The following is a 21,247-nucleotide window of genomic DNA, read 5'->3' as shown; positions in this document are numbered from 1 at the left end:
TCCTAGTCTGTCCCTCACATTCTGTCTCTCCTACCTATTGTGTCTCTTCCACCTAGTCTATCATATTTTGTCTCTCCTCCTTAGTCTGTCTTTCACTCCTGTTTCATCCTCATTTTCTTACCCCTACCTACTCCCTCCTCATTGTGCCATTCTCCCTACCTGACATCCTGCTGTACTTGCTCATGTCCTTGCTTTCTTCTGCTCTCTTGGCCCAGCATAGCAGATAACTCAGAGAGTAGGCAGAGGTCTCAGTGCACTGCATCATCCCTGCTGACAAATAAAATAAAGACAGAACTTCTTTCATACTGTGTTTATTCTTTGAAAGGCGCACCTGACGCTGAGGCCGTTATTCAAGCTGTGGGTCTCGTGTCACCCCAGGTACATGCCACACCAGCCTAGAGTGGGTCGGCGGGCAAAGTCTGAAGAACACTGGTCTAGGATGTGGGAGTAGTACAAGTAGAGCAGGGAATTTTGGTAGGCAGACAGCAGAGTGCAGTGTTTGGGGTGTTGGATGTGGGGACTCAAGAGCAATATTGGCAGGTAAGGGGTAGTTTAATATTAGAGATTTCTGAACATGAGCCACAGTGGTGTAAGAATCCTGCCCTAATGCACACGTTATAGAAATTGATTTTTGTCAGAGCATCATCAAGTTGATCTCTTTCATAAACTTGCTGGCCTTACACACAAGATGGCAGCCGTAGCAAGGAACCTTTCGGGCCAAGGAAATACTCCCCATTGGACCCCAATCCCACTTTAGTAGGTAAAACATGGCTTCTTAAAAGCTTTGACCAACAAAGTTGCTAACCTTCTATATGCCAGATCCTTAAACTGTTTACCATCCATCGCCTGACTGAAATTACTTAGACAAATTTACATGAACTGAACAGATTACCTGGCAAGACACACTCCTGTGACAATTATCACATCTTTTCTCAAAGTAAAATGCTTGAGAACTTGTACCTTATCTAAACTTTAGATTTATGTCTGCTCTTAGATATTCTTTTTTTCTTTCTGGAGCAAGACACTGAAGAGCCAATACTTGAAGTGCAGCCTATAGTTAAAAACAGAAGCCCATCAATTTTGTGTAGAGTATTAATGTAAGTGTAAAGAAGCAATGTCCACACCGCTTTGGATTACTTCTTCTTAAGTTTACTTCAAGTTCTTTAGTTGCATATTACAGGATTAAGACATCAGGAATAAGACATATACAATAAAAACACTGGCACCTATCACCCAGGGAGGGAGGGCCCAACTGATTCAACATAGAACACTCACCACAGCATTCTCCCACTCATACATCAACATTCCACAGGCACTCAGGTGACATCATAAATCACATGACAAACCACATCAGACTAACCAAGCACTTCACAACACATCTCCCTCCTTACCAAACACACTCACAACAAGTACTTCACAACACATCTCTCTCCTTACCAAACACACTTACAAACAAGTACTTCACACGGCATGAAATCACCTAAACAACAACACATATCACACCCAGACCAAAATACAGTGGATATTCTACATGAAAATCCCTCAGCTATGCAATTCCAGAACTCCGCCTATCGTTCTTCAAGCAGCATCATTATAGCCACTAATCACCTTCCATCTGCTCCTGCCACGAGCAAACTCTAGACTCCCACTCTAAACACCAACCAGCCCAGATACAAGGCTATACCTACCTAACAAACCAATATCCTTCAAAAAAAACTTTTGTCCTTCTGCTTGCCCCCGCCACAGGCGAGCCTTCATGCTGCCACCCTGAAGCACCACTTGACATCCCGACGCAATACTAGTCATCCAGGATGACAACGAAATCCCCATAGCCAGACAGAAGATTCAGTAAAACACTACAACCACCTCTAACAGACATCTAACAACATGCATGCCTCAGGAACACAAATACACAGGCGGACAAAGCCAATCGAACACAACCTAACCATACCATGGTGTACAGATCCTAAAACAACTTGAAGATGCTGGCCAGTCATTTTCAAGACCACCTACAAAAACATATGGTTGACTCTATCACACTTCTCAATGGCAGTACTATTCAGTCCCATAATCAAACCCTAACCAAAAAAAACAATAGCCAGGCTTAACAAATAACACATAAAGATAAACAAATCACCATGCGACTGTTCACCATGAACAGCATCCTTAACTTAACATAGTATTAACTAGAGGGCGTCCCCTACCAGCAACACACTTCATCTAACTTAACCAGCTGTCCTTAACGATAAGAGTCGGCTTATCCAAACAGTGCACTAGTGCCATACCCAAAAGTCACTAGACCTACAACTCCCATTCTCCTTAGTGCAACTCTCACTTACCACTCACTAAAATTCCTGACAAGGGCGCTACCCCCAGGATTTACCTTACTCACAAATAAAACTAAAAGAGGCGCTACCTCACAATAGTTAATTAATCGAAACGCTACCTCCATAACTTAATAGTGCATACCACACCATAACCTAAACACAAAAGGAGGACACTACTGTGACCTTAAACAGAGGCGCTACCTCCCTAATCTCAGTAGTCTATATTTAAAAACGAATGTCATCACCGCTCATTCATTTCTTGAATTCCATTCTTTTTTAGTTAAGAAAATATACATGTGACCTTTTTACCAACTCGCGTACTAAAATTTCTCTTTTTACATTAGTCACCACACTTCATTCTCTCCGTGACTTCCATACTTATTTAAACAAACGCTTATACTTGTGACATTCTTCACTACCATACCGTTTAACTTATTGACTGTACATGTGACATTTCTACTTTTTCTTCATTTAGCAATTAAAACTTTGAACTGAATTTCCTCTCCAGCACAGTTCATTTCCTTGTCCATGGCCTATACTAAACCCAAATGCCTAAAAGTCCATGTCGTTATTTAACAACCTAACACCTAGAAATCCTCAAGATGTTAAACTAATCCCATTAGGCATGTATGCTATACACCTATACTCTTTCCCTAGCACCTAACATATGCTATGATTTTAGATAACCATCACATCATAGATGATTGAAAACTTCTGCTTAAAGTCCATTTACATGCCTAAAAATCCTCAAAAAGTTAAACTAACCCACTCACACCCAAATAAAATCCACACCTTACTTTTTTGCACTTAACTATGCACTTTTCTCTATAATGTACAATAGTCCATGAACCTGCAAATCCTCAAAATTGGTTAGTATACGACTTAACTACACGCTTTAATGTTTACTGATCTGCAATAATACCCGAAATCATCAAACACAACACCACAACAAACTCACACATACTGGAGTTTACATCCTAATGCGTTGTGCAACTCATATCTTAAACACCACACTTTGGCATATGTTGACTGGCATATGTTGAGTTACTATTGCATTTCCATAGCCCACATCCTCTTATAATAATTGTACTGCATCAATACAATCCCTTTTACTACCGGTTTGAATCCTAACACTGGTATAAACCACAACAATTGCTTAAGTCCGGCAACCTTTGTATATATCACACATGTCACCTTATTCGCTGGCCGCCTCACGTGCCTCACTTACTGAGGTGGAGCGGCATATCTTCATCTAAGAGCTGCCTCTGAACGCCTCTCTCACTGAGACGCTGCAGCTTTCCCAATGAACGCAGCATTACCTTGATCCCTTCCGGATACGACCATGTGACAGCGTCACGTTGCGTCCACCAAACAAGGTTCTTTATTAGAAGACTGCATCTGTCACAATCGCAGTTAAATTCACTGCCTGAAACCCCGTACTGGGCGCTGTTACGAAGATAAACAGCACCTGCACCTTCCATTTGTGGAACACAAAACAGGAGGTTCCAAAACATCAGCAACTCCGACCGTCCATGCTGTGACATTATCATTCCTGACAGGTCAGCAGGGTAGTGAAGAGCTCATTTACCAACTGTCACACACTTATGCTTGCTCCCTTCACTTTGATCATGCAGCTTCCTCCTTTTTGGGTTTTGGAAGTCTTACAAACAAAACCCCCGGTTCGTATCGCATAAGACGGAAACCCTTCCTTTAAATTCCGCTTTGGCTTTTTCAACACAGGAGTTTTGTCCTTTTAACCCACAGCGTTCGCCTAGCTCATCCCATAATACTTCATAGAGAGAAAGTCTTGACATGACTCCAGTTTCATTTCTCTTTCTGGCGTGCGGCACAAAACCAGTCCTTTTTACATTTTATCATGGGCATATTATAACAGTCACTCCAGTCACGGAGATAGTTTCTGTCCAGGCATGCTAGGACACGTCACTCCACAGTTAGTGGGCTTAAAGTCCATCCGAAATGAGACCCAGCACCTTTCTCAAATGGACCTACCTCAACCAGATCATAGTGCCCCTTGGGAGCCCCCTGTTAGAGTACAGTACTCCCAATAGTTATGGACTGCAGAATGCTGACTCCTGGCTCAGTCAACTGCCGGACTTTCTGCTATGGGCACTCCTCCCACATGGACCACTTCCAAAAATCTTTTGTCCCAGGACCACTTCCACTTCTTATGTCCCAGGATTCAGCACTCCCAATGACACATGAGATGCTGATGCTATGTGTTATGGTCCATTAAACCATTAAACCTCCTCCCTTATCCGCCCTGGGTGATGGGTTTGCTTACTTGGGGGCGGTGTTGTCTTGTTCTGTCCTTCTGGTCCTGATGTCTACTGCACCCCCCTCAGCAGTCCTCTTCAGTCCCTGTCTTCTTAGCTTTCCTTGTACATGGGTTTTTTCTTTTAGAGATCATCGTCACCATTGTTAAAAGGCAGGTTCCAGGCTCTTTATATTAACTTCATGTAAGTTTATTTCCAGGTTATTAGATACAGTTCCACATGAAGATTAAGGACATAAGCTGAGACAAACACCGGCTCCCATCACCCAGGGCCAGCCAGCTGTAAATGCCAGTACACAGAACACTCACCCAGAACATTCCAACATCCACACATAAACATTGCAATGACATCACAAGCTACCTCACCTCAGACAGGCACAATACAACAATAAGGTCCTATTTTCCAAACAAAACATAACTTCTTTTTCCAACAAACAATATTGCCTCTGCTCTTCACTATATGCGGACAACCATATTATTTCTAAGAGTAGAATTAAGTGTTTTGCATAAGACGTAAATAGGGATAATTTCATATTCATTCCCATAGAGAAAACTTACCAAACTAAGAATTATTTGCATACTAGGGTCAATTTGGCTCTAGTAAATCCCAGATCAGCGTTGTCTCATTCTGCTGAAATTAAGAATGTAATTATTGAAGATGACCTTGAGGCTTCTTTTAACCTTGAAACCTGGTTCGACCCTGCCGGTACTCCTCTAATTTCGATGAACTCATTATTGAGGGACGTGGTCGATTTCATGTTAATAAAACTGGGAAGGAGTGAGGTGGCGGTGGACTGAATTGCAGGTTGCAAGGGAAATTGACTTTGATCTCTCGTCAGCGATTTAAGTCTTTAGAATTGGCAGCACCAAAGCTATATGTTATGTATCATATTTATTTTCATGTCACATTTCAACACCCACGATGTGATGAATTGTTTGGTCAACAGTTTTCTGATCTGTTGCCATATTCTTCATTACAACATTCTATTAATGTTTCCAATTTGACTTTGACACCCCTGGGATGCAGTTACACATGGAAGGAAACAAGACTCACACACTCTACTTGCAACCTCCGATTTGGAACCGTTTGCAGAGGACAGGGTCTATTTCAGATTTCATTACAGCTGTAACGGATACATTTCATTGCTCATCTGCAAATATCATTGCGTTATCCCATTCTCTGTGTCAATGGATCTCCCAAACAGTGAAAGTCAAGAGAAACCTTTGACGAGATCATTAAGAGGATCTTCTCAGATATATTCTTCTAGAAAAACTGGTGGTAACTTTGAAAAGACGGTTAAATCAGATGCCGGTGAATGCCGTTTGTACGTCCATCGATGAGACTATTCTGCTTTTCTTTAACCCAGTACTTACATTTGAAAGATTGCGTCTACAAAAGTAGCCCATTGGCACACTGGTCTTCACTGGATATAAAGGATAATAATATAAGGATGCACTCTAACACTAATGAAATTTGAGAACAACCCCATTTTGGCAGGAGGTTAAGGAAGCATGAGATTAGGTCGGCAAGGCCTCGCATTATACTGACACCTCTAGTGCAGGAACAAAAGTACAGATTTATTGTCTCAAAGTGTAAAACCCCTGCAGTCACTGCGATAAAGAAATATCTGTATTTAATCAGTTTTAGCACAGAGTTCTTTTCCAAATGAATGCCCTTCCACTTCGCACACCTCCAAACTCTTCTCACTAAGCAGACAATTCCCATCACCACGCAATTGCCTGACATTAGCGCGAACACTGATCCTCTCCAAATTGGACTATTGCAATGTCCTCCTGGGCACTTCGGCTACCAATCTATCGAAACTACAACTTCTGCAGAACAAAGCCCTATGAACTGCCATGACTTTAAAATGCAGCAGCCTCATCTCATCCAGCAGACGAAAGGCTGATTGGCTGCCCATAAAAGTAATTATTGACTTTCAGACTCTCACCCTTTCTCACAAGAGCATTTATAATAATGCTCCATCTTACTTCAATGACTGCATCACCCTAAAATCATCAAAACTTACTCTAAGATCTAGTGCCAGCATCTTGCTTGATATCCCACGGTATAAGAGCAAAAGGGTGGGGGGCTCCAGCTTCATAGTTGCTGCCGCCATGCTGTGGAACACTCTGCTGGCAGCCAAATCGAAACGAACAGTCGTAGCCCGCATTACAAAAACTGGTAAAAACCTGGATCTTCGACAAATACTATTGATGCCATCTGTGTATATGACTGCTGTAATTGTAACTGAATGAATATGCTATAACAAACGCTCTGACACCCCTGGGTTTGTGCGTTCTATACATGCCGTAAATAAATGAAATAAATAAATAGTTCAATGTTCACTGTTCACAGGTTCAGCCAAACTTAAAGATAAGTTCCCCACTCTCCTGGAGTGGAGAGGGACCTCATCTTGGGTTCCTAGTTCCATTTATCTGCAAAACACAATTCCTCAAAATCCTTTGGGGAATTCCTCTTCCCCAGTCCGCAGCACAAAATGATCCTTTTCAGTCTCCTGTCAGGTCTTGTTCACTAACCTGACAGACCTCACCGTAAAATTTTCCAATGGTGCACTAAGGACCTCATCACAAGTTGGACGGTATCCCGGCTGTAATACCGCCCCACTGTAATGGTGTTAGCGGCCACCGGTTCGGCTGTATTACCGCTGGGTCACGGGTTGGCCGTTAACTGTAAATCGCCATTCCACATAGCGTCCTTTGGACCCAATGGGGAATCTTCGGGGCTAATATTGCATGCTAATAAAGCCGGCAGTAATACAGGGCACTATGCGCCCATCTGCGCCCAACATCCACGACCTTCTAACTGAACATAATCTTGACCTATTAGCTGTAACCGAAACCTGGCTCCACTATGCTGCTGGCCCCCTCCTCTCCCTCGCGGTACCCACTGGTTACTCCATCCTTAGAGCTGATCATTAAGATAGCCTAGGAGGTGGTGTTGCCATCATACACAAATCCACCCTCCCCCTCTGAGCCTCACCTTTACAACAACTACCAGGCTATGAAATCCTCGCCAAATTTGAATCCTCCCCACGAAATTACCATCAACCTGCTGCTCCTCTACTGTCAACCCTCCCATGCTGGCACCCCAGAATCAGACATCCCCTCCCTCATCACTCCCCTCCTCAAGCCCAACACCAAACTGATTCTCCTAGGAGACTTCAACTTAGGCTTCAACAACCCCTCCGACCATAAGGTATCTACCTTCACAGCTTCCCTTGAAGAGATGAACCTCTCCCAACTAGTCCTCTCTCCTACCCATGAAAAAGGAAGAACCCTTGACTGGATTCTCCCATGTAACATTCCACTCCAAGTATCCTCCCCTCTCCCCCTTCCCTGGTCAGAGCACTCACTGATCCCCTTCGCCTTCAGCACGATCACCAAAAACACCCCTAGTATTACCAAACCCCTACTATTGGCAAACCCCTTTGCATCACCGCCCAACATACCCGCAAGCTCACTGTCGAGCTATTAGCACCCTCCATCAAAGCTTCCCTCAATCCCCCCCCCTGACAACTCCACAGCAGAAGTCATTCTTGCATCCTACGACTCGACACTGCTCAAAACACTGGACGAACATGCTCCCCTCAAAACTACCACCCGCAAAAAACATAACACCGAAAACTGGTTCACCAATGATCTAGCCTCCCTCTGTAAAAAGAAATGATCCCTTGAACACCTCTGGATGAAAGATCGCTCCCACACAAACAAAGTAGCCTTCGGGTACTCTGCCAATTCCTACAAATCAGCTATCATTCATACCAAAGCTAACATCTTTAACAACCAAATCTCCAATGCAAGTTCCAACGTCAAAGAACTCTTCAGAATCCTTAGAGAGCTTGAATCCCCAGCACCCCTCTCCGACAACCTCCCCAAGTATAAAGCATGGTGCACGCTCATACAATCCTCCCTTGTCACCAAAACTCAGACATTAAGAGACAAAGCTATAATAAACCACCACCCAACCCCCTGGCCAACACCCTTACTACTTCAACCCTACCCCCTCAATTCCACTTCTCAGCTGTCTCTCCCTCAGATGTCTGCACTACTATCCAGCACCTGAAAGCCTCGACTTGTGCTGGTGACATCTGCCCAGCCCACATTGTCAAAATGTGTGCTGAACGGGGGCGTGGCTTGGAGCGCCAGCGATGAGGCAGCTCCTCTAATGGCCTCCGCATGGGGACCGCAACGAACACTGAAAACTTCCAGTTACAGCTATGAACCAACCTTCTAAAGGCTCGATTCAGGTGGTGGAGGGCTGGGGACCCTACTGGCAGCGATCCTAGCTTGTAACGCAAGTGACAACCTTGTAAATTCAGTGGGGGTTCTGCCGGCGGTGTCCGCCAGGCAAATCCAAGATGGCGGATCCGCCTTGTCAGCCCAGTTCTTGCAACGATTCACCAGCTCTCGCTGGCTCCGGGACCACGCTGGGGAGCCTCTGACTCCTGATATCCTCCTATGCCCTCCGACGGAGCCCGTCAGCACCGGCCCGTACTGCTGGGCCTGAGCCGCGGATGCGGCACTGATCGAAGCCCGGCGGGGAGCCCAGCCGGAACCCGCTTTACGCGCTTTACGCGGGCTGCACCTGTCGGAGGCAGTGCCTTCTTCCCAGCGCTTTTGGCCTGCTCCTGCTCCCCAGGTACCCACATCTTCTACCAACCACCCCCAGGGGGAACGGGTCCCCCCCGATAACTGGGCTGCTGCCCTTGGCGGGCACCAATGTCTGCCACCCTCCTTACTGAAGCCAGCGGTCTTGCCGGCGAGGCGACTGGCCCCTCCCTGGATGCAGAGGGGATGAGACCAAGCAGCGGGACTGCTTCTGGGGGGGCCCCGGACCACCAGCTGCCCCTTGACCGCATTGGGAAGCCTCGACGGACGGCGGCAAGCGGCTGTGCCCCAACACGGCTAATCCACCCACAGCAGGCTTGGGGAGCAACGGAGGGCTCTCTATAACCTCCACAAGAACCCACTGATTGTGCCCCGAATAATGGGCCCAGAGCAGTGACCCTCTACCTGCAAGGTAGGAACCATCTGATTCCTTCTCCCCCGATTCCCTCCTCCGAGTGCTGGGAATAGCATCCGCTCCTGCTCCCCCGCTAGTACAACTTCTTGGGGTGGCATCCACAACTACAGCTTCCACCTCAGATATACCCTGAAGTGCCTTGTCCCCACACGCCTCTGGATGGCAGCCTTACCCGAATAGCCAAAGATTGGGAGTGGACCACAAGGAGCTTAATCCGCTCTTGGAGAAGCGGCCACATCCGGCCTGGAGTCCTCCACATACAGCCGAGCTCGACTTGGCCACAGTCCATCACAAGAGGACCCCACCACTGGGGGACACGGACCAGAACTTTGAGGCCCCCAAAATAGACCCCCCACTCCCTCCAGGGCCCAATCTACATCCTCCCTGGAACTTGAACTTTCTAGGAACATACTGGGCAGTCCTGGCTGACAGCATCTCCTAGTACAGCTTCCTGGGGTGCCCCTGTCCACCTCCTACCATCAATAGAACAGAGAGGATTGTCCTCCCCCCCCCCACCTTCACTTCAAGAGCTCTCAACAAGCGGTGAGTTGAGCGCCAACTACCATCATAACATGGGACCCCCTTGAGCCCCTTCCCTCATGCGCTACCCACTACCCTACTGCAGCAAAGGGCCTACAATCGTTCATTGGCCTGGCCACCTCCTGGGGCGCCGCTGCCCACTTCACTCATCTGCTGCCACCAGAGTAAGGCAGCGGGGTCCCTTGGCCGGCATCCTGGGACTTTCTACTGGTTAACTAGCATCTCACCCACAGCCCAGCAACTGTAACTTTTCGCATTCTCAGTGGGAATGGTCTTCCACCCTGGAACCATGGCTAAATCCCTGAAAACCCCCAAATCTGCAGATATTTCCACCATGCTCCTGGCAACGGAGAAGGGGAAGAAAGCAGACCCTCCAAAACTCACGCTCAAAAAACACCTGAGGATAAAGGGCCCCTCGTAACCAAAGAGGACCTCCAAGCTTTCATGTCCGACATCAAAGCAGAGTTTAGACCCTGTATGCTAGAACTCACCACAAAAATGGAACAAACAGAGCAAAGGGTCAGTGACATCGAACATAGGATGGGGGAATCTGAAGACCTAGCCATAAACATTCCATGACACATTGGTGGAGGTGCAACGCACAATCCAGACCCTCATGAACAGAACTGAGATCCTCGAATTCAAGCAGGAAGACTTAGAAAACCGCGCCCGCCGCAATAACCTGCGTATCCGAGGTGTTCCCTCCTCTATCTCCGACAAAGCACTGCCCGAATACGTGGGCAATTTCTTCCAATAGTTACTACCAAATCTGGACAACGCTCAGCTCCTGCTTGATCGCACACATAGATTGCGCCCACGCTGAGTGTCATGAATAAAGCTTCAGGCTCTAGAAGATTTGTGGCCCCCTTTTTTGTTCGCCAGAGAAGCCGTGCTCAGAAAGGTTCTGGCCCTTTAAGACGAGGACAACCAGATGCATGGAAGTTGGCTTGGCAACGCTGGCGTCCCGTCACTTCCTCATTGCCCCGCCTCCGGCGTGCTGCTAGTGTGTTCACGTGATCACTATGCGCTCACGTGATTGTTTAATAAGCGCCGCCGGGAATCATTCGGTGCTTCTGAACTTCCTGGTTTCCAGTGGCGTTACTTTGTACCTTTGATTCTTGTGAACCTTCCCTCCCTTTCCCCGCCCTTCTTGGAACTGCTATCCCTTGTATCGGACTTCGGACTGTCCCTGGATTCTGCCTGTCTTCTTCATCCTTGGTGTTTGGACATTGTTTGCTGCCTTCATCGTACTGCTTTGACCTTGGAACGTCCACGCACTTTGAACTGGCCTACGTTTGTTTGCCTTTTGGATTGCTTCTCTTACTAAGCCCCTTTTGAACTTCTTCGGCTCTGGTGAGCTTGCTGGGATTGCGACGGACTTCTCTTTGAAGTACCTTGGCTTACGGATACTTTTGGATTTTGGTTGTGGATTTGCCTTTGGATTTGAAACTTTGTGTGTACTTTGAACTTGAGACTGCCAGTGAGTTCTGCTTAGGCATCCTTGTTCCGTCGGGGTAGGTTCTGTTTGGATCCCCTGCATTCCTCTACGGACCATCAAATCTTCGTTGCCTCAACTGCTCCAGTACAGCTTCCTTCACGGTAAGGGTGTATTTTGAGCATTCACTTTGATAATCATTAGCCCGCCAATTCCACGCGCTAGCATTTATTGTTGTATTTCCTTATCCACAGGGGTAAAACTGGTAGATTGGTTGGCACATTTCCTTGGGTTTGAGAGTTCTTAACTCAAAGGTCAGTGCTTTGTTATTTATTGCTTACACTGTATTGCTGTTACGGATTGTGGTTAACTTACATCACTTTCCTTGCAGTCGCTTCCAGTCTACCTATACTCCTGTGTCGGCGCACCTTATCCTGAGTAATGCAGCCATCTTGGTCTTCGTTTGGCATCCTATCTTTTGGCTACTAGATCGCACTGGTTGTTTATTTCCAGCCAGCGGGGTATAATAGTCAGAGGAATTCTTCGGCTACACAACGAGGGCAATATTCAACCCTGACACTGAGGCACGGATTCGGACTCCCCCCCCTCGGATGTGATCACGAGAGTCCAATTTTACACCACCAAAGAAGCCATCTCGGAAATTGGTCGCTCACGCGATGAACTATCATTTCAGGGCTCTGCTCTCCAAATATTTCAGGACCTCTCTCCCCTGACCCTACAGAAGCACAGAGCTCTACTCCCTCTCACTCTCTTCCTCCGAGACCAGCAGACCCAACTGGGTCCGCACCCAACCCCAAGGGGGATGTCACCGCTTTATGAAGACCAGTGAAATACCTGAAGAACACATAGCATTGGAACCATGCTTACCAACGCCTGCTGCGGGCCCCATGCGGTTCATACTCTCCTCCAGGTCGGATGTCACCACTTTACCCTTGGAGTGAACCTCGACAATGTTGGCTGATGACAGCCTGGGTGGCTAGAGGTGGCACTGACAGTTCAAAATCTGTCCCCCTGGTCCCAGTTTGGACCTCCCATTGGAGGCCGATGTTGGAAGTTCGTATCTCCCGTTGGAGATTATTTAAAAACCCTCAGCCACAGGAGAGCCCAATGCAGCCAACCCCTCACAGCTATGGCTGATTTGATTCCCCCCCAACCCCTCCTCCCACGGCCAATGAGCTGGAAGAGTCAGCCCCCGCATTTAAAATGAAAGTTTACCACTCTGAATGCCAGGGACCTAAACTCCCCTCCGAAGAGGAAATCCATCCCGCAAAGGCTACAAGATGACGGGACCTCAATCGCTTTCCTGCAAGAAATTCACCTAATCCCGGCGGACTTCTCCCACCTAGGAAGCACATTTTTTTCCCCTAGAAATCCTGTCATCCAACGGCACCAAGAAGGGAAGCACTTCCATTCTTTTCACAAAAAGACCTGAACCCCCAGGTCCTAGACTCGCTACGATCCTGGAAGGGTCGCTTTATCACAATCAAATGTATCATCCTTGGCCAACTCTATACCCTTATCTCGGGCTACTCCCCGAACGAGCACCAGGAAGGGTTCTATCAAGACCTAGAAGAATACCTCCTCCCATTCATTGAGGGGCAAGTCGTTATCAGAGGAGACTTTAACAGGGCTCTGGACCCTCTCAAAGATAGATCCCACCCTCCAACGTCCAGGGACCTTAAGTTGGCAAAAGTCCTGCTCCATCTGTTCCGTACGCTGAATGTTGTCGACACCTGGAGAGTGCTATCTCCGGAAGAGAAAGACTTCACCTTCTACTCGTATGTGCACCGCAACTTCTCTAGAATTGATTTGCTGCTGGCCTCCCCCCAGATTTTGGCCTTCACAAACGATGTTACTATTGGCCCCCGGATCCTCTCCGACCACGCTCTGGTCTCACTCATCTTGCGATCCCACAATCCAGACCCTCCTCGCCGCCAGTGGAACTTATACGACCCTATCTTGGGTGACATGGCAGTAAGAGACTCGGTCGCCAGAACCATTAAAAACTTCTTCGTCGAAAACCGTGACAAGGACACCTCCCCAGCCAATACCTGGGACGCCCTGAAAGCGGTCCTTAGAGGGAATCGATTGCCAAAGGTGCAGCTTTCTACAAACAAAAGCAGACGACCCGCGCTATTTTGGAAGCAGAAGTCCATGAAGCCGAGGCCACTCACAAACGAAAGGGCTGGTCCCCGAAATCTTATAGGGTCCTACGGATGGCAAGGAAAAGGCTCGGAGTGAACGATGCCGACACCACAGCAAACCTACAAACCCAAACCAAACAATGGTACTATGTCCATAATAACAAAGCTAACAAGCTGCTGGTAAACAAGCTGGCCAAAGAGAAGAAAAGAGACACCATCCTAGGCCTCTGCGACTCACAGGGAGTGGTCCATTATGCGTATCATGAGAAGTTAAGCCAGCGGTAGCCCACCAGTCAGAGATAATGATGGCCGTCCCGAGGGACATAAATGAGAAGCAGGCGTACATCCAAGAGGCGGCTCTCCCACTTCTGACTCCCACGGCGAGAGAAGAACTTGAATCACCTATCACAAATGAGGAAGTGGAGGCATCCATAAAAAGCTTGAAACCTAGAGCCCCAGGCCCAGATGGGTTCTCCACCCGATTCTATGAACTCTTCCGCCCCCAATTAGTGGCCCCCCTAACTTGTCTCTTCAACTCATTTGCGGCCACTGGAACTGTCACTCCAACTATGCAGGAGCCCACCACAGTCCTAATTCTCAAGCCTGGAAAGGATCCCCAAGACAATAGCTCATACAGACCTATCTCTCTATTGAACTTGGACGCCAATATATACTCCAAGATTCTGGCCAATCGACTGCCACCTATTCTTCCATAGACCTTCATACAGACCTATCTCTCTATTGAACTTGGACGCCAATATATACTCCAAGATTCTGGCCAATCGACTGCCACCTATTCTTCCAAGCATTATAGACCCGGACCAAACAGGGTTTATAAACCACAGGTCAACAAAAGACAACATTCGCAGAGCACTAGACCTAATAGAGGTCGCCAACCAGGACTCCCAACAACTTGCCCTGTTGGCGCTGGATGCAACCAAAGCTTTTGACAAAGTGGACTGGTCTTATCTGTGCCTCACCCTCGAGGCTTTCAGCTTTGGCCCGACCTTCAAGAAAATGGTCATAGCAAACTGCCAAGCCCCTAAGACCCGGCTGCCTATCAGACCCAATCCCTCTCACATGCGGAACGAGACAGGGATGCCCACTATGCCCCTTGCTCTTTGCCTTGGCCATGAAACCGTTGGCCCAGCGAATCCGCCGACACCCTCGGATCAGTGGCCCGCAGGTTGGCTCTGCTTAACATAAAATTGCTCTCTACGCAGATGACGTGTTGTTAACCATCACAAACATCAAGGCTTCCATGAGTGCGCCCTGACCAAAATCCACGGTTTCGGGAATGTAGCAGGATTCACTATTAATTTCCAAAAATCAATGGCCCTCGGAGTGGGCCTGAGCCCAGGCGAGAGGGAAGCCCTGGAGCAGCAAAGCCCGTTCCAATGGAGCACTCAATCTATCCCATACTTGGGGGTTCAGATCCCCGCCCACCCTGCAAAAGTCTACCAGGCAAACTTCCCCCCTCTCTTTGAGGAATTGGAAAAGGACCTTACCCGTTGGCAGACGCAGGAGATCTCTCTATTGGGCCGCATCACGACATGCAAAATGAACCTCCTCCCCCGGTTCCTCTACGCCTGCTCCTCCCTCCCAACCTTAATCCCTCTTCCGCCCCTAAAGCAGCTCCAAAGGAAAATGATTGACTTTATCTGGAGGGGCAAGAAGGCGCAGATCCCCCGGAGAACCATGATGGCCAGCACAAAACTGGGAGGACTAGGGGTGCCAGACCTCCGCAAATACCAAATAGCAGCGCAGATGGCCCACTTCCATGCATGGGGACTCACCAGAGGACGCCCAAAGTAGGTTGAGATCGAACAATCACGCCTTCCTCTCGCTTCCTGCCGTTTATCCCTGCCGCACTACGCCGGAGTTGGCCAAAAGTATTGATTTCTACGAAACAATCGATAAGGGCCTGGGAGTGGGCCCACAGACATGGAGGTATCTCAGGAGACCTGGGCGCCTTCTCCCCAATCTTCCTTAACCCAGCCCTCTCCCCGGGAGCCCAACCAACAAACTTCAGGAATTGGGTAGCAGGAGGTTTCGAATCGCTGGGGCAGCTCTTCGAAGGGGACTCTCCCCTCACCTTCGATCAATGTAAAACGACATTCCATCTAGCGGAGACAGATAGATTTACCTACGCCCAACTGAGGCACTGGTGCTCCCACCCCCAGACCTGAGCGGCTGCAATACGAGCCCCTACCCCACTAGAGCTTACAGTAAATGACCTGCCAGCCCGAGGAAAGATCTCGGCCCTCTATAAACTGCTGCAAGAAGAACTCCTCCACACTAAGCCTTCCTATATGTCCCAATGGAAGGCGGACCTGGGCCATGCTATAGAGGACCAGACATGGGTGGACATCTGGACAAGAACGCGCACAGCATCCCGCTGCATTACTAATCGGGAATGTGCCCACAAATTGCTTCTGCGCTGGTACTACCCCCCCCTTCACCACTTTCAGCAGGCCTTGGACACCCAATGCTGGCGACTCTGTGGCCACTCAGGATCCTATTTCCACATGTGGTGGACATGCCCCAAACTAAGGGAATTCTGGACCCAATGCCTTGCCAGAATAAAGGACATCACCCAAGTGGCAATACCGCTAGCGCCAGAGCAAATCCTCCTGGGGATCCCGTTCCCAGACTCTTACCCAAGAACAGGAAGGAGGGCAGCGTTAGTATCTCAATTTTAGTTGGCAGGCAAAATCACGGTGGCCCGCACCTGGAAGTCCGTCGAGGGACCCCTGTGACCCTCTGGTGGGTTAAACTTTGGGACATTCTAATAGCCGAAAAGGTCACGGCAGCAAAAGCAGGCCTGCTCCACAGATTAATAAACATTTGGGCACCAGTACTATACTATGGCCAGAACCACCCGGCCCTGACCTATAAACCACGCTTGATCGTGAGAGCCCTCCAATCTACCAGCAAACACTCACCGCCTGGCCCGGCCGAATGAGGGCCAAGAACAAAACCCACTTGGAAATTCCGGGGGTGGGATGGTGGGACACTATATCATATGCATTCTGAGAGGTTACAAGCAATTGCTATTGTATATGTTTTCCTGTATGCTGAGTTATAAATAAACACATTTTTAAAAAAATGTGTGCTGAACACCTGGCCCCTATCATGGCTACCTTTATCAATGCATCATTCAAGGCCAACTCAATTCCTTCTACCATCAAAGAAGCCTGGGTCACTCCCCTCCTGAAGAAACCCACTCTAGACCCCACCATCCCCACTAACTATAGCCCCATCACCACTGTTCCCTACCTCCTCAAAATCTTGGACCGCACAGCATACTTGCAACTACAACTAGACCACGAAAGCCACAACTTACTAGGTACATGCCAATCTGGCTTTAGATCTCGACTCAACACTGAAACGGCCCTCCTTGACCTCAAGATCCAGCTCGACCACATCAGGGACAACGGTGAGATTGCTATCAGTCTTTTGTTAGACCTCTCTGCAGCCTTCGGCCTAGTCGATTATGAGATCCTCTGCAAACACCTCACTACCACTTTCCACCACGCCCCAGAAGCCACCCTCTGGATCCAGTCCTTTCTTTCAGGCCAAACTACCAGGTTCTTTGCGGGCCCCGAGTCAACAGACCCCCATACCTGTGTCTTACAGTGTCCCACAGGGCTCATGCCTCTCCCACACCCTCTACAACATGTACACCAAACCACTCTTTGACCATCACGACAATCTCAACATCCCTTATACCAACTTTGAGAATGACACTCGGGTCCTCCTCAAACTCTCCGGCAATCACGATACTGATTCCACACTCATCAACCATGTCTTCAGCATCATGCAAGCCTGGATGGCCACTCACCATCTCTGCCTGAATGATGGTAAAACAGAACGTCTTATTGTAGGATCCCCACATAGCCTCAAGCTTCTCAGCCCTGCCTTCTCCTCCTTCTGCATTGACGGCAACACCACACCCATCTCCAACTATGTAAAAACATTAGGTGTCTACTTGGACGCAGAACTGAACAAGCAAAGGCACTTCAAAGCTATCGCCTCTTCTAGAGCTTATTCTACCAAACTCATTAACTTATCCAGGAAATTCCTCAACTCCGAAAACTGTCTCATCCTAGCAAAGAGCCATCTTAGGCAGCAGATTAGACTATTGCAATGCCATTTTAGCTGGGACTTCTACCAAAAATCTTAAAAAACTCCAACTGCTGCAAAACAACAACCTCAGAGCAGTCTGGGGCTTGAAGCGCTCCAACCACATCTCCCACATCAGACGCGAGGCCCACTGGCTTCCCATCAAAGCCTGCATGAGTTCAAACTCTGAGCAATTACACATCGCTGCCTACACAACACTGCCCCCTCCTTATCTCACAAACCAAATCACTAAGAAACATAACTTGCGCAATCTCCGCTCCTCAACAACTTCTGCCTTGAGCATCCCTAGGTTTACCTGTAAGTGATTTCAATCCGGCACACACCCAAGTCCCGCCCAGCATGTAGTGCGCAACTGAAACCCTTATTTATTTTATCTATAGGTTCAATATTCTGAACGATATACCATTCATATCACACCCTTCTCCGGAGACTCCCCCAGTCACACTGAACCAGGAATCAGGCTAGTTTGCAAAGGTAAATATTTATTTATGCATTTAAAATTTAATCACAATATATTTTAATAAGTAAACAACAATCACCAATGGGGTGACAGAACACTGAACAGTATATTTAATACACTGGGAATCAAGGAATGAGCATAAAACAAATGCAGCACAGAAAATAATACTTTTGTGTTAGTTTGGTATGGATGGCACTATGGTTAAAGGTTCCCCCTGCAACACCTCTCAACCCCCCAATAGGCAATTTAATAGATGTGAGGAGAGAGCAGGTATTCAGGAATAGCACAAATCAAACAGAATATCACTCCCACCTTCCCCCTTCAAACACAAGAGAAAAACGGAATTGACTTTTCAGCTGTCAGGTTGGCTTTGAAATAGTTTTTGGAATTGACTGGGCAAAAACACCAAATGTGGTCAAAAATACTTAAATTATTATAAATTCCAATGGGAGCCACTTTGAACTGTTGCAAACAATCACAAGCAATGATTTAGTCAGAAGAAAACATTTGAAATCTTAAAGTCCAAGTGGGAAATAAATTAAAGCTATTTGTAATGTGTAAAATTTCTCAGAATGTAAAAACACAGCAAACCTTTCCTTATGCGATATTCGCTATAGCGCCAAGCAAGATTTTGAATGTTGAGAAGTGTTGTGTTATAGGCATTCTGGAGTTTTTAGCAACAAAGCAAATGTCATTTATAGGCTCATTTTGGAGTTTCATTTGCAAAGCACTGCTTCTCCCTCTGCCCTCTGTTTGCTGGTCATAGAGCCCACTGGCATATTTTCTGCAGGGTGTGCTCTATTCCACCACACATGCACCATGGGTGGCTGGTTGTGCATCCATCTTTTTGTGTGCTTGAGAACGCGGTTTTTGTAGGTGTTTGGCGCACACAAGAGTTTTGCTGCCATTGTTGCTGCTTCTTGCACCATAACTAGCAGAGTGATGCTGCATAGCATAGCGGAGTGGGTCAATACATCCCACATACCAGACAAAGAGCTGGGTGCTCTTGCTTCACCACTATCAATCCGACACTGTGGAACACCCTGCCTCGGCACATCCAAGATGAACCTGCCTAAGCTGTCTTTCGCAAGAATGCAAAAACATTACTTTTCAAAAAATATATGTAATGAACTGCCTTGCAAACTATGGGGTCATTACGACTTGGGCGGTAAGGAATGTGTGGTCTGGCCACACGTCCCTTACGGGTCCCGCTAAGGGACCAGGGCGCTAATAACGGGCTTGCAAGTCGCGAGCCCATTATTAGCGCCCTCCCCATTCCCATTGAGCCCTATGGGGGCTCAAATGGGAATGGGGAATGGTTTGTTCAATGGGGACTTACCGGTCTGGCCGGGGTCGGACTGCACCGGTAAGTCCCCATTGAACAAGACCGGTCCCGGTCCCGGTATTGGAGGCAGACATGGCTCAAATAGCACCATGGCTACCTCCAATCTCGGAATGAGGCCCTATGTATCTGACACTTGACCTTTGACACAATGTAAACACCTTATTGCTATCTTACCTGTAACTTAATGTTCTTCTAACCAAGTACTTTAGCACTGTGATACCTCCGGGTCTGGGCACAATCAACAAATACAATAAATAAATAAAATAAATAAATGGGATTTTCACCTCCAGAAAAAGGCTGGGGGTAATACAGCCCATCTAGCATCCAACTCGTGATGGGCCAGCCCTTAAATGGGGCGGTAAAACCGCTACCACTGCATTTAAGGGTTACATCCCAACTCGTGATGAGGCCCTAAGTCTGGCCTACTCGCCTGCCAGACCTGATTTACAAAATTTCCTGTTCCAAACATATTTGTATGTTTGTGCTCCAGCCCAATGGTTGTATTTCTTGTCCCAGACCCTGTCCCCTTGTCTTGGCAGGATCCTTATCCCTCTGTTTCCTAGTGTCCACTTAAAGAGATCCAGTATACTCCCCTGCCAGGTACTGTCCCACCCAGGTGCACTCTCAATGTTCGTATCTGACTGTATGCCTCTTCTGTTACTTCCTTGTGCCCCTCAGAGCATATTTATATGCTTCACACAGTTCGTATTATACTGTATATTCTCTTTCTCACCCCCTTGTGCTCTTCAGGATGTTCTTATTAGGTTTATAAAGTTTGTATCTGTTTGTATGCTTCCTTTAACTTCTCAGGCTTTCAAATTGATTTAAATAGTGTTCTCTCAAAACGGGGCCAAGAGGATGTCTCCCCTCTCTTGGATACTTTATTATAGGGGGGGCGGGTGCGGGTCCCAGTCCCAGATTCGCAGAGCGGCAACACAGTGACTTGGTATAGTCTCCTGCCAAGTGGGTGTGTTCCCTTTTAATGTCTCTGGCTTTCAGAGTTCCAGACCCTATTGCTGTTTATTTCTCATGTGAGTGCGAGGCCCAGACACGCAATGCGTTAACACTGTGACTTGGTACACTCTCACTGCCAAGTCAGTATGTCACTTTTTAATATTTATGTAGTCATAAGGATCCCATACCCTCTTACTATTCCTCTCTCATGTGGGTGCGGGTCCTAAACTAACAATGCAGTAACACAGTGACTTGGTACACTTTCCTGCCAAGTGGGTGTGTTCTTATTTGATGTCTCTGTTTCTTTGTAATAGCTTGGGTTCCTTCTTGACCAAGCATATTTTTGCTTTTGTACGTTTGTGGGTCTCCCTGCCCCTTTTTTCTTCGTTCTGTGATGGCTTCCTGAGGCCTCCCAGACCACCAACATCCTTCTCTCTGCCCGCGTACCTGTTAGCATGTCTAGGTGGTCCTCCTGCTCAGACGGGATTCCCGCTCCCGTTTGACTTTGTACTCTGCATCCTCAGCAGCAGCGTCT

Source organism: Ambystoma mexicanum, chromosome 1p (assembly GCF_040938575.1).
Source record: "Ambystoma mexicanum isolate Mex_15411 chromosome 1p, UKY_AmexF1_1, whole genome shotgun sequence".
NCBI classification, from domain to species: domain Eukaryota; kingdom Metazoa; phylum Chordata; class Amphibia; order Caudata; family Ambystomatidae; genus Ambystoma; species Ambystoma mexicanum.
Note: the sequence above shows the minus strand (reverse complement) of the source record.